Consider the following 9,511-nt stretch of genomic DNA (forward strand, 5'->3'; position numbering starts at 1 on the left):
AGCAGTACAAAAACCAATAATTATTCCCAGAATTATTATTTTGGTGAATAACTTATTTTATTCTCATATTAATACCAAAATATAGCTAGGGTAATTTTTATACATTTTCTACAAATTTATTTGGTATTTTAAAAGCTAAATTGCATATAATTGCAATTTTAGCCTATTTTAAGATTAATAGCATTTTATGATTATAAAATTGGTTCCAATATTTTTAAATTAATATTTACATATCATTAATTGACCCAATACCTTTAATTTATTTTCAGAAGTTATTTAACTATTTTTATAAAAATAAAAAGGGAAAAGTGGCTATTTAAAATCTGGCCCATTTTGTTTCAATTATAGCCAAAATTGGTTCCCCTAATTGACCCAATTTCAAACCCAATTTTGGACCGGCCCAATTTTATTTAACCCAACCCTTAACCCATTTAAAACTACCTGACCCAAACCCCTTTTAATCCAGGCCGTTGATCAATCTGATCAACGGCCACGATTTCCCCTTTCCTTTTTTAATCCGTCCACACCCCTAACCCTAACTCATTTCATTCTATCAGCCGCCTCTGAATACCCCCTCTCTCAAACTCTCTCGAAGGTTCTTGAAACCCTAATCATCTCCTACTGTCTTCTACCTTCAATTCACCGGAATCCATGGCCTCTCAGGCCATGGATGGCTTAAACTCATTTCCCTTTGCTCTTAAACACTTGGTTTTCGAAGTTTCGAGGTCTGACCTCAATGGTGTCCGTTCAGATCCTCTCTGATTCAAAGTTCTATGGACTCTCCGACCTTGCTCCGGCATATCCAAGCATTATGAGCCTATTTCTAACTTATCCGACTCAGATCGGACCTTTTTCAAGCCTTTCTCGCTTTAGGGTTCCTCTGAAACCCTAGCTATTCGAGGTTTTCTCTGATTGTTTTCTTAGATCTGTTCTATATCTGTGCTCTACTTGAGTTTTTAAACGTTTTCCCTAATTTTTCTTTCAAAAATTACTTCTTTCCGATTTAGGGTTTTTCTGAAAAGCTTAAAATGTTTCTCTGACTTTTCTTCTTCTTTTCTTTGTGTGTATTTGTCTATATTATGTTCTTATGTTTTCTTTTCTACCACGCAAGTTCTTCTACTGTGTTCTTATGTTTTCCTTTATCATGCATGTTCTTCTGTGCTTTGTTTTTCTACTGTGTTTTGTACCATGCTCACATGTTTATCTTGCTGTATTTTCCTATATGATCTTTTGCTATGTTTTTCCAGTATTTTTGTGTTCTTCTACTGTATGTATTTCCTACTGAGTTCTTAAGTTTTGTTTGCCTTCTACTGAACTCTGTTTAAGTCCCTTTTAAAAGGTTTTCTTAAACACATTTCTTTTATTGTCGTGACTATTCTCTCATTATGATCCTACGCTCTGTCTGCTTTGAATATTGTTTGTATTTGTTTGTCTTCTCATGAGATTCTGAAAGGAAATCTCTGAGCCTGGTGCCTCCTTAACTCTGTATTTGACTCGAGTCGAAAACCTTAGAATTTGGGGGTTTCCTCCGAGTTTGGTCATATGATCAAACTAGGGTTCTGTTTGAGGACCCTTGACTCTTTCAGACTTATTTCTGGGTCTATGAACTAAGTGTGAACTTCTTTTGTTTGCACACAATTCTGATTCTCCTACACTAAACTCTTCTATTGAATAACATGACAAATTTCTTCATGTTTAACGTGTCTGTGTGCTTTTATATATGAGGAATATTTCTTCAAAATGGTTTTCCAACTTGTGATTGATTCAGAATTCCTTTTAATAAGTTTAATTGATTGGTACTGATTTTCCTTAAGTCGAAATCCTTCCTATCTTTCTGACCTGGTTCATTCATACAAAATCCTCAATTTCTGATTTACTAGCTGTTAACTGATTTCCTTTCCTTATTTCCACAAACCGTGTACTATCAAGACTTTGTCCTTAAATAAACCTCTATGTATTTACCCCTCTTGTACTGCTCTGGAAAAGTGTTTGATTGACCCCTTTCCTTAATTATTTTGCTCATTTGAAATCAGAATCCCTTAATTAAAGGGAGACCTTGTGTAATTGATTTCCAAACTATTTTTCTTACCTATTTCTACTTGCTTTCTTCACTATAAAAGGGCACGACACTTCTGCACTTTAGGACACCTTCAATTCAACACTTCTACACTTCACACTTCATAATTCTCTTCAAAACTCATAACATTCTGATTGCTCGTTTGCACTTTGGCTTTACAAGACTACTGCTTTTTCTCTTTGTTTGTTTTCTCTGAAACTGGTATGTCCTAATTTTAGTTTTAGCATCACCCCAATGTGTTTACTTAAAGTTTTTATATCCATGGCTACCTTACTGCTTATGTAGAGTTCAATATTTAACTTAATATGCCTATGTTCTACTGCCTGTTTCTACTGCGAATCTTTGTTCCCTACCTCATTACCCCTATGTGTTTGTAAGTGGTGACTTAGGGCATGGCAACATGAGTTGTTTTCCATGACTTGAGTTCTGAACCAGTGAGGTCCTAACCTCTAACAGACTGGAGGGTGTGCCAGCATATCCCATTGCTGAATATGCCCATCAGCCTGCTTCTCTTGTGTTCTTGCAAATTCCCTACTTCTCTATACCCCTATATGCGCTGATTTTTAAGTTTTTCCCTTTCCCTCCTTTCCCCTTTCAGAATTTCACTTCTGCACTTGCACTCTCTCCTAGCTTCTAGGTTTTGCCCCCTCATGTGAGCCTTGCCTTGGACCTTGAGTTCCCTATGAACTTGGACACTTGAGGGCTGGCCCTTCCACACTGCACTATGTTCTTAATCTGGTAACATTTGGGTGTGAGCACTGCCCGGAGTCCATATGAGGCTCTTAGGGAACTCTGACACATCCAAAGATGAGAGAAAGACTTTGGATCATGATCTTTAGAGTTGGTTCATCTCATATTTCGGACATGGAGTCTGAATTAGGATGCCCTTGGTTGTACTTTTAATTTTGCTTTTCTTATTTCATTCCGGGTTGTAATAACTTGTAATAACTATTGGGGATGGCTAGTGAAAAGGGAGGGAATCATGTCTGCAAAGGGGTAGATATCATGTTCATAGGGAATCATTATACTTCTACACTTCTACATTTCATATAGATATCATGTTCATCGGGAATCATTATACTTCTGCACTTCTGCATTTCATATAGATATCATGTTCATAGGGAATCAGTATACTTCTGCACTTCTGCATTTCATATAGATATCATGTTCATAGGGAATTATTATACTTCTGCACTTCTGCATTTCATATAAATACTATGTCTATAGGTTTCTGCACTTCTGCATTATATAGAGACCATGTCTATAGGTTTTTGCACTTCTATATTATATAGAGACCATGTCCATAAGTTATTTCTGAAATTCTGCCTATCATATAAATAATATGCCTATAGGACTTCCTACAATTTGCATGTGCATCTGTCATTAGGCAAACCTGTTTATAGGAGTTAAATAACTAATTGCATATAGATGACCTGCATATAAGATTTTTGCATGTCAATAACAATGTTTTTAAAGTCAATAATGCCTATAAAGCATGCCGATAAGAATTAACAATCTATTATGAAATGTTTTCGTTCACCTATAAGTCTAAAATCTGCAATATCATTGTCCAACATCTGCAGAATCATTTGTTAAAACTCCTCTTCCCTGAATAACTGACGACCTCTTCTAAAATCAGTACACTTCATCTTTTCTGAAACTAGTAGATATATTGCCTATAGGTTTCGTCTAACACTTAGGCAAGCCTTAGGATAAAAGTTATGATTGCACCAGTTTTCTTTGTTAATTATGACCATCGGGCAGGTCTAATTCGGATTCTTATCTGAAAATATGTGATAAATCAGTCTGCTTTCCCCTTTTAAGTTTTAATCAGACCCTAATCAATATATGCAAGACATGCTAAACTAGATGCTTTTCTTTGATTTGAGGAGGTTTATTTGAGTCATACCTGTTTATGTGTTTTCCCAATACTTGCTATACATGTTTTGTTTGTCGCCTTAGTATTTTTACCTTTTGAAACCACAAATAAGACAATTTTTCCACCATTATAGGATTAATAGTCCCAAGCATCTCCAGGGCTGATAGAATTGAGGCGGGTAATAGCATGCAATAAGTAAACGAGACTATTCCGCGCTTTAACACCTTAACGGGGTGGGAAAGGGTAGATATGGATGTGATGACCACGCGATAATGTCACGTGTAACTGTGAGCACGTGATTTTTGCCCTACACGAATTACCTCCATAATTTCAAAACAAAATAATTTCTTTTCATTATTTGCGATTTTGTGAATTTTGTGGCATTTTTGTTAAATTGTTTGCGTTTGTCTGTGCATTTTTATTTTTGCTTAATTAATGAAAAATACAAAAATAGTGCATTTGCATTTAGGACCGAATTTTCTACTTTTTAGGATAATTAGTTAATTAATGTTACAAAATGGAAGAAAATAACAAAAATAGTTCATTTTGCATTTTTAACTTTTAATTTTTGAGTTTGTCATAGTTTCCTTTTAAATTAGGACTTAATTCATTTTGAGGAAATAATTAGTTTAGTTTTGGGAATTAAATCAGGTTTTTTATTTTAATTTTGCATTTTACAAATTCTGAAAAAATAATAAATAAAAAAAGGGAAAGAAAAGGAAATAGAAAATGAAAAGAAAAGAGGGAGTTCAGTATTGGGCCACTTTTGTGACCTAACTTGCCCAGCCCAGATAATTCCTCCCTAGACCCGGTTAAAACCCGGCCAAATCGGCCCAAAACCCGCTCCCAAAATTACCCTCTCCCCTACTTATCCAAACGACGCCATTTTTGGCCTTCCCATCCCCATCGTTGATCGTGCCTAGATCCATGGACCAGAATTGGCCCTTTACCCCCCGTATAAAAGTTTCTGAACCCTCAGACCCCCCCTCTCGTTGTCTCCAACACCCTCAAAGACCCCAACGTAACGCCACCGTGCACCGCCGCCGGAAATCGCCCTACGGCGGCGGTAGGTCTCCGATGGCCATCAAATTTACACCCTAGATCCCTCTCCTTCTCCTCATTCCAAATCCACACCCATTTTCCCTCGAATCACACCTGAATCTCTCGAATCTTGCTCAGAAGCTGCAAACCCTAGCTAGCCTCCCCCAAATCCTCCACCGCCGGTGGCGGCGCCACCTCCAACCACTCCCAAAATAACACCCCATGACCACCAAGATCCCCTCATTCCAAACCCCCACTCCGTTTGCCTCGAATCAAACCAGAACGATTCGAATCTTTGAATGAAGGTCTGGCTAAAAACCCTATCTCCTCTAAAACTCCATCACACCCCAAACTTCTCGTTCCCTCCTCATACCAGATTCCCAACCGGTTTCCCAATAACTTCTATTTACTGGTCGGAGTTTCAGATCCAAAACTCGAAAGACCCGGTTTTCCTCAATATGGTCACTCAGGTCTCTCTGTCTCAATTTTTCTTTCAAGGTTGAGACTCCAAGGAATCCTTTCTCTCACAAAGACTCAGCCGAAGCCATTCAAGGCTGGGTCTACTAGAAGAAATGATTTCTGTTGGTCAAAGCAAAGTTGAAATCTAAGAGGGCTTGATATCCGTTCGTCCTCTTAAGTAAGTTCTCAATGGCCTTCCTTGTTCTTCTCTTTCTTTTTGTCAATGCCTTCTTCCTTTTATCCTCTTCAAAATATTGAGTCCAATTTGATCTCTGCATTTTGAAAAATTGATTGTTGAAACTCTGTTTTATGATTAGTTTCTTAATTGCCTCTAAAATCGAGTTGTTTTCAGAGTCCTTTTATTTGTTTGTCTGAAATTGCTTAGTTTGTTAATTAGTTTTAATAGCTTAATTAGCTCCCTGCTTATTTATGATCGTTAAATTAGTCAATTTGCTGGGTTCTGGTAAGTTTGTTTTATTTTGAATTTGTTTTGGTTTCACTTTGCTATTTGGACTCTGAGGGTAATACAGACCTCGTTCTCAGAGAGCCCTGTTTGACCTGAATTTGAGGCCATGTCTTTTGAGACATTGAGCCCATTTGGGGCCCATAACCCACACCCGTTTGACCCAGGTTGGTCTTAAGGGTAAAAACAGGGTGCTGGGAGGGTAGTCTAGGTAATTGGCATAGGGAATCTTTTGGTAACTGCTTGAGAAACTTCTAAGAAGCTGGGTGGGGTGTTGAAGTTGATTTTCAGATGTTTAACTAAGACTATCTAGGCAAAAACAAATATTGGACAAGGGCCTAATGGCAAAGCTGGACTTTTCTAGGCTACCCTACTTCCTTGCCTATAAAGGCATGCTTCCTTGCCTTTCAAGGCAGTGATTTTGGGAGTTAAAAAAAATCAGAAAATCCAAACGGCTGAAGAATTTTAAGAAAATAACACTGTTACATTGAGTTCTTTTAGTGTTTTCTGAAGTTCTTCTAGTGTTGAAGCAATTTCTGGTTAGCTGATACTAAAATGGGTTAAGGCCAAGTCTGGTTCGAGGTCTGCTGGGTCATTTAGTGACTGAAGTTAGTGTCTGGATTATTGTATCTCATCTGTTGGGTTTTAAAATTAGTCTGCTGGTTTATTTTCTAGGTGTTGAGTGCTGCTGCTTTTGCCATTTACTGCATTCACTTCTTTTCCTTTTGCAATCTCCAGGTACACTTTCAAAACTTGTCATAAAATTGAGCATTGACTAGCATGTATGAAGATTTGGAAATACAAGTTGAAGTTTGAGTAGAAGTCTTAAAATTCTGATGCAATTACTGTTATTTACTGCCATCATGTATGATTAAATGTTTCAGCTGTGTAGTAGTTCAGTTTCTGGTTGTGTGGGATTGTTGGTTCATGCTTGCTAATAGCTTATGGTAGTTCAATTATTTAGATTTAGTGGGTAATTTCAGAATAATGGACGGTAGTAATAGCACTTGCACTTTATCTACATGAATGGACCGTTCATAACAGAATGATGAATACATTTCCAGAATTAGTTAAGGTTTAGATGTGAAGTTGCTCGGTTAATTCAGTACTTGATTGCATTTAGATTTTTCATCTGGTGTGTAGCTGTTGAGCATGAGTTTTTCATTTGACAAAGCCATGTATTCAGTGCATGTAATCAGGTTTAGATGCTATGGTCATTTTAACTTGATAAATATTTGAGTTTTAGTTGACATCCACTCCATGTTTGAAAGCATTATATTTTGCCATATTTATCATAGATTCATGTTATACTTTCCCTGTAAAAAGACGCATTACTGCCAAATATTATGGAGCTGGTGTTTTGAGTTTTTTTACCTGTCGTATGAATGCTCTCACCTAGATAATTGATTGAAAAGTGAATTTGAGAATGGATAGGTGACTTTAAAACTTGAGTTGTTAATGGCAGTGCATTAGTTGGAGAAACGTGGGTGTATTTACGAGATGCATTGAGTTAAAAATGTGCCGGAGTTCCGTGTGCTTAAATGAAGCTGTATGGTTAATAACTACAAGTCTTGGTCCTCGCGCATATTGTAGCTTAGTTAATAATATTCGTAGAACAGCCTTTAGGGCCGTTTAAAATACCACCGTAATTGTGTATACGTTCGCGTAACCTAATTACAATTCTAAAATATCAATTCGGAGTACGCGTTCGCGCAACTTCGATCAAATTCTTCTCAATAACGAATAGGTTTTCATAGGCTATTAATATATTTTAATTTATATAGTTTGAGGTGTGCCATCTACGGTTTAATCATTCATGGCCCTCATATTAATAACCTAGATATAAAAGGTGGTAAATATTCGTAGTTTGCTTTAGGCCCGTTTAAAATACCATCGCGGTTGTGGACACGTTCGCGTGACATGATTGTAATTTCTAAAAATAAAACCGGAGAATGCGTTCGTGCAACTCCGACCAACTTTCTTAATAATAATAAAGTGTTATTAATTGTGGACACGTTCGCGTGACACGATTTTTGACACGCCAAACAAATGGGTACACGTACGCGTGACTTGTTTCAAGATGTTTTCTTAATTAAAAGAGTTAAATGCACATAGGTTCTAAAATGAGTAATTAAACAATTTTAATAAGCCAAGTATGATCAAAGCGACCGTGCTAGAACCACGGAACTCGGGAATGCCTAATACCTTCTCTCGGGTTAACAAAATTCCTTACCCGGATTTATGTGTTCGCAGACCGTAAAAAGAATCAACTTTCCTCGATTCGGGATTTTAAAATGGTGACTTGGGACACCATAAATTATCCCAAGTGGCGACTCTAAATTTTAAATAAATAATCCCGTTTCGATTGTCCTTTAATTGGAAAAACTCCCTTATATTTATACTCTTTACGGGGTGTGATAAAAAGGAGGTGTGACAGCTCTGGCGACTCTGCTGGGGATCGAACCCAAAATCTCTGGTTCAGGGTTCAAGAATTCGAGCTTGTTAATGATTTTTACTTGGCTTCATTTGTTGTTAATATTACTGTATTCTGTGAATCTTTTGTGCTAAATGTTATTTGTTTACTGCTTTATTATTGTTTGAATTGTATATAAATGTTTTCTTACGCCACCTCTCTGAGTCTTCTGAAAATGGTGCACACGTTCGCGTGGCCCGCTTTTTCTGTAGAAATTATACCAAATAAGAACGAGGCTGGGCAAGCGACAAGGCCGGGTAGACTTCAGTGCTCCCGGTACGTCGCCCCCTCTTCGACCCCAGTTGTCCGCTCGGGTACCCAAGTCTAGACCAAAACCCCAGGAGTTAAACCTAGAAAAACACAGCTTCATGCCGGATCCCTAATATGAGCGTTTGTTTGCATCATGTGCATTTGACTTAGGGGACTCAACACAGGGGTTGGGTCCATCTAGGACAGGTGTGCCTGAAACAACAGACCATCCTGATGCATTCTATGTGCTATGTGTACATTTATTTGTTTTGTCTTGCATGCTGACCGGCTAGGGAAAATAAAAAGAAAAACCAAGAGTGATGTAGGGAAGGAAATAAAGCCCAATTCTAAAGAAAACCCCGGTATTTGAAAAACGTCCCGAAGCTCTGCCAAAATTTTTCAGAAAAGAAAGTTATTTCAAAAGAGTCAAACACTGTGTTCTTCCAAATGTGTCAAAACTGACCGAACTACGCAGGTCTGATTCTCACCGGATGTGGGATACGTAGGCAACCTACATAAAGTTCAGCCTTATTTTTGAAAAAAAAGAAAGAAAAACAAGAAAAGAAAGTCGGTGGTCGAGTGAATGCAGTCTGGATTCTTGATCAAAATAAGCCGATCCAGCTTCGGCAATGTCTTAAACCGTTCTTGCCGAGATAGCCTCAGAGTATTTTTCAGTTGTCGAAAGGCTATTTTCGTAAAAGAACGGACAAGTTTGTGAAGGGTCATAAAATAATCCCCCCCCCCCCCGGCCTCAAAATTCATGTGAAATTGGGAAGGGGCCGCATTTGCAAAAACAGTCACTTGGCTAAAATTGGCATATAGGGGAAGAAATCATGGTCCTTTGATTTGTTTTTTTTCTTTTCTTCTTTT

Source organism: Nicotiana tabacum, chromosome 21 (assembly GCF_000715075.1).
Source record: "Nicotiana tabacum cultivar K326 chromosome 21, ASM71507v2, whole genome shotgun sequence".
In the NCBI taxonomy this organism is placed as follows: Eukaryota; Viridiplantae; Streptophyta; class Magnoliopsida; order Solanales; family Solanaceae; genus Nicotiana; species Nicotiana tabacum.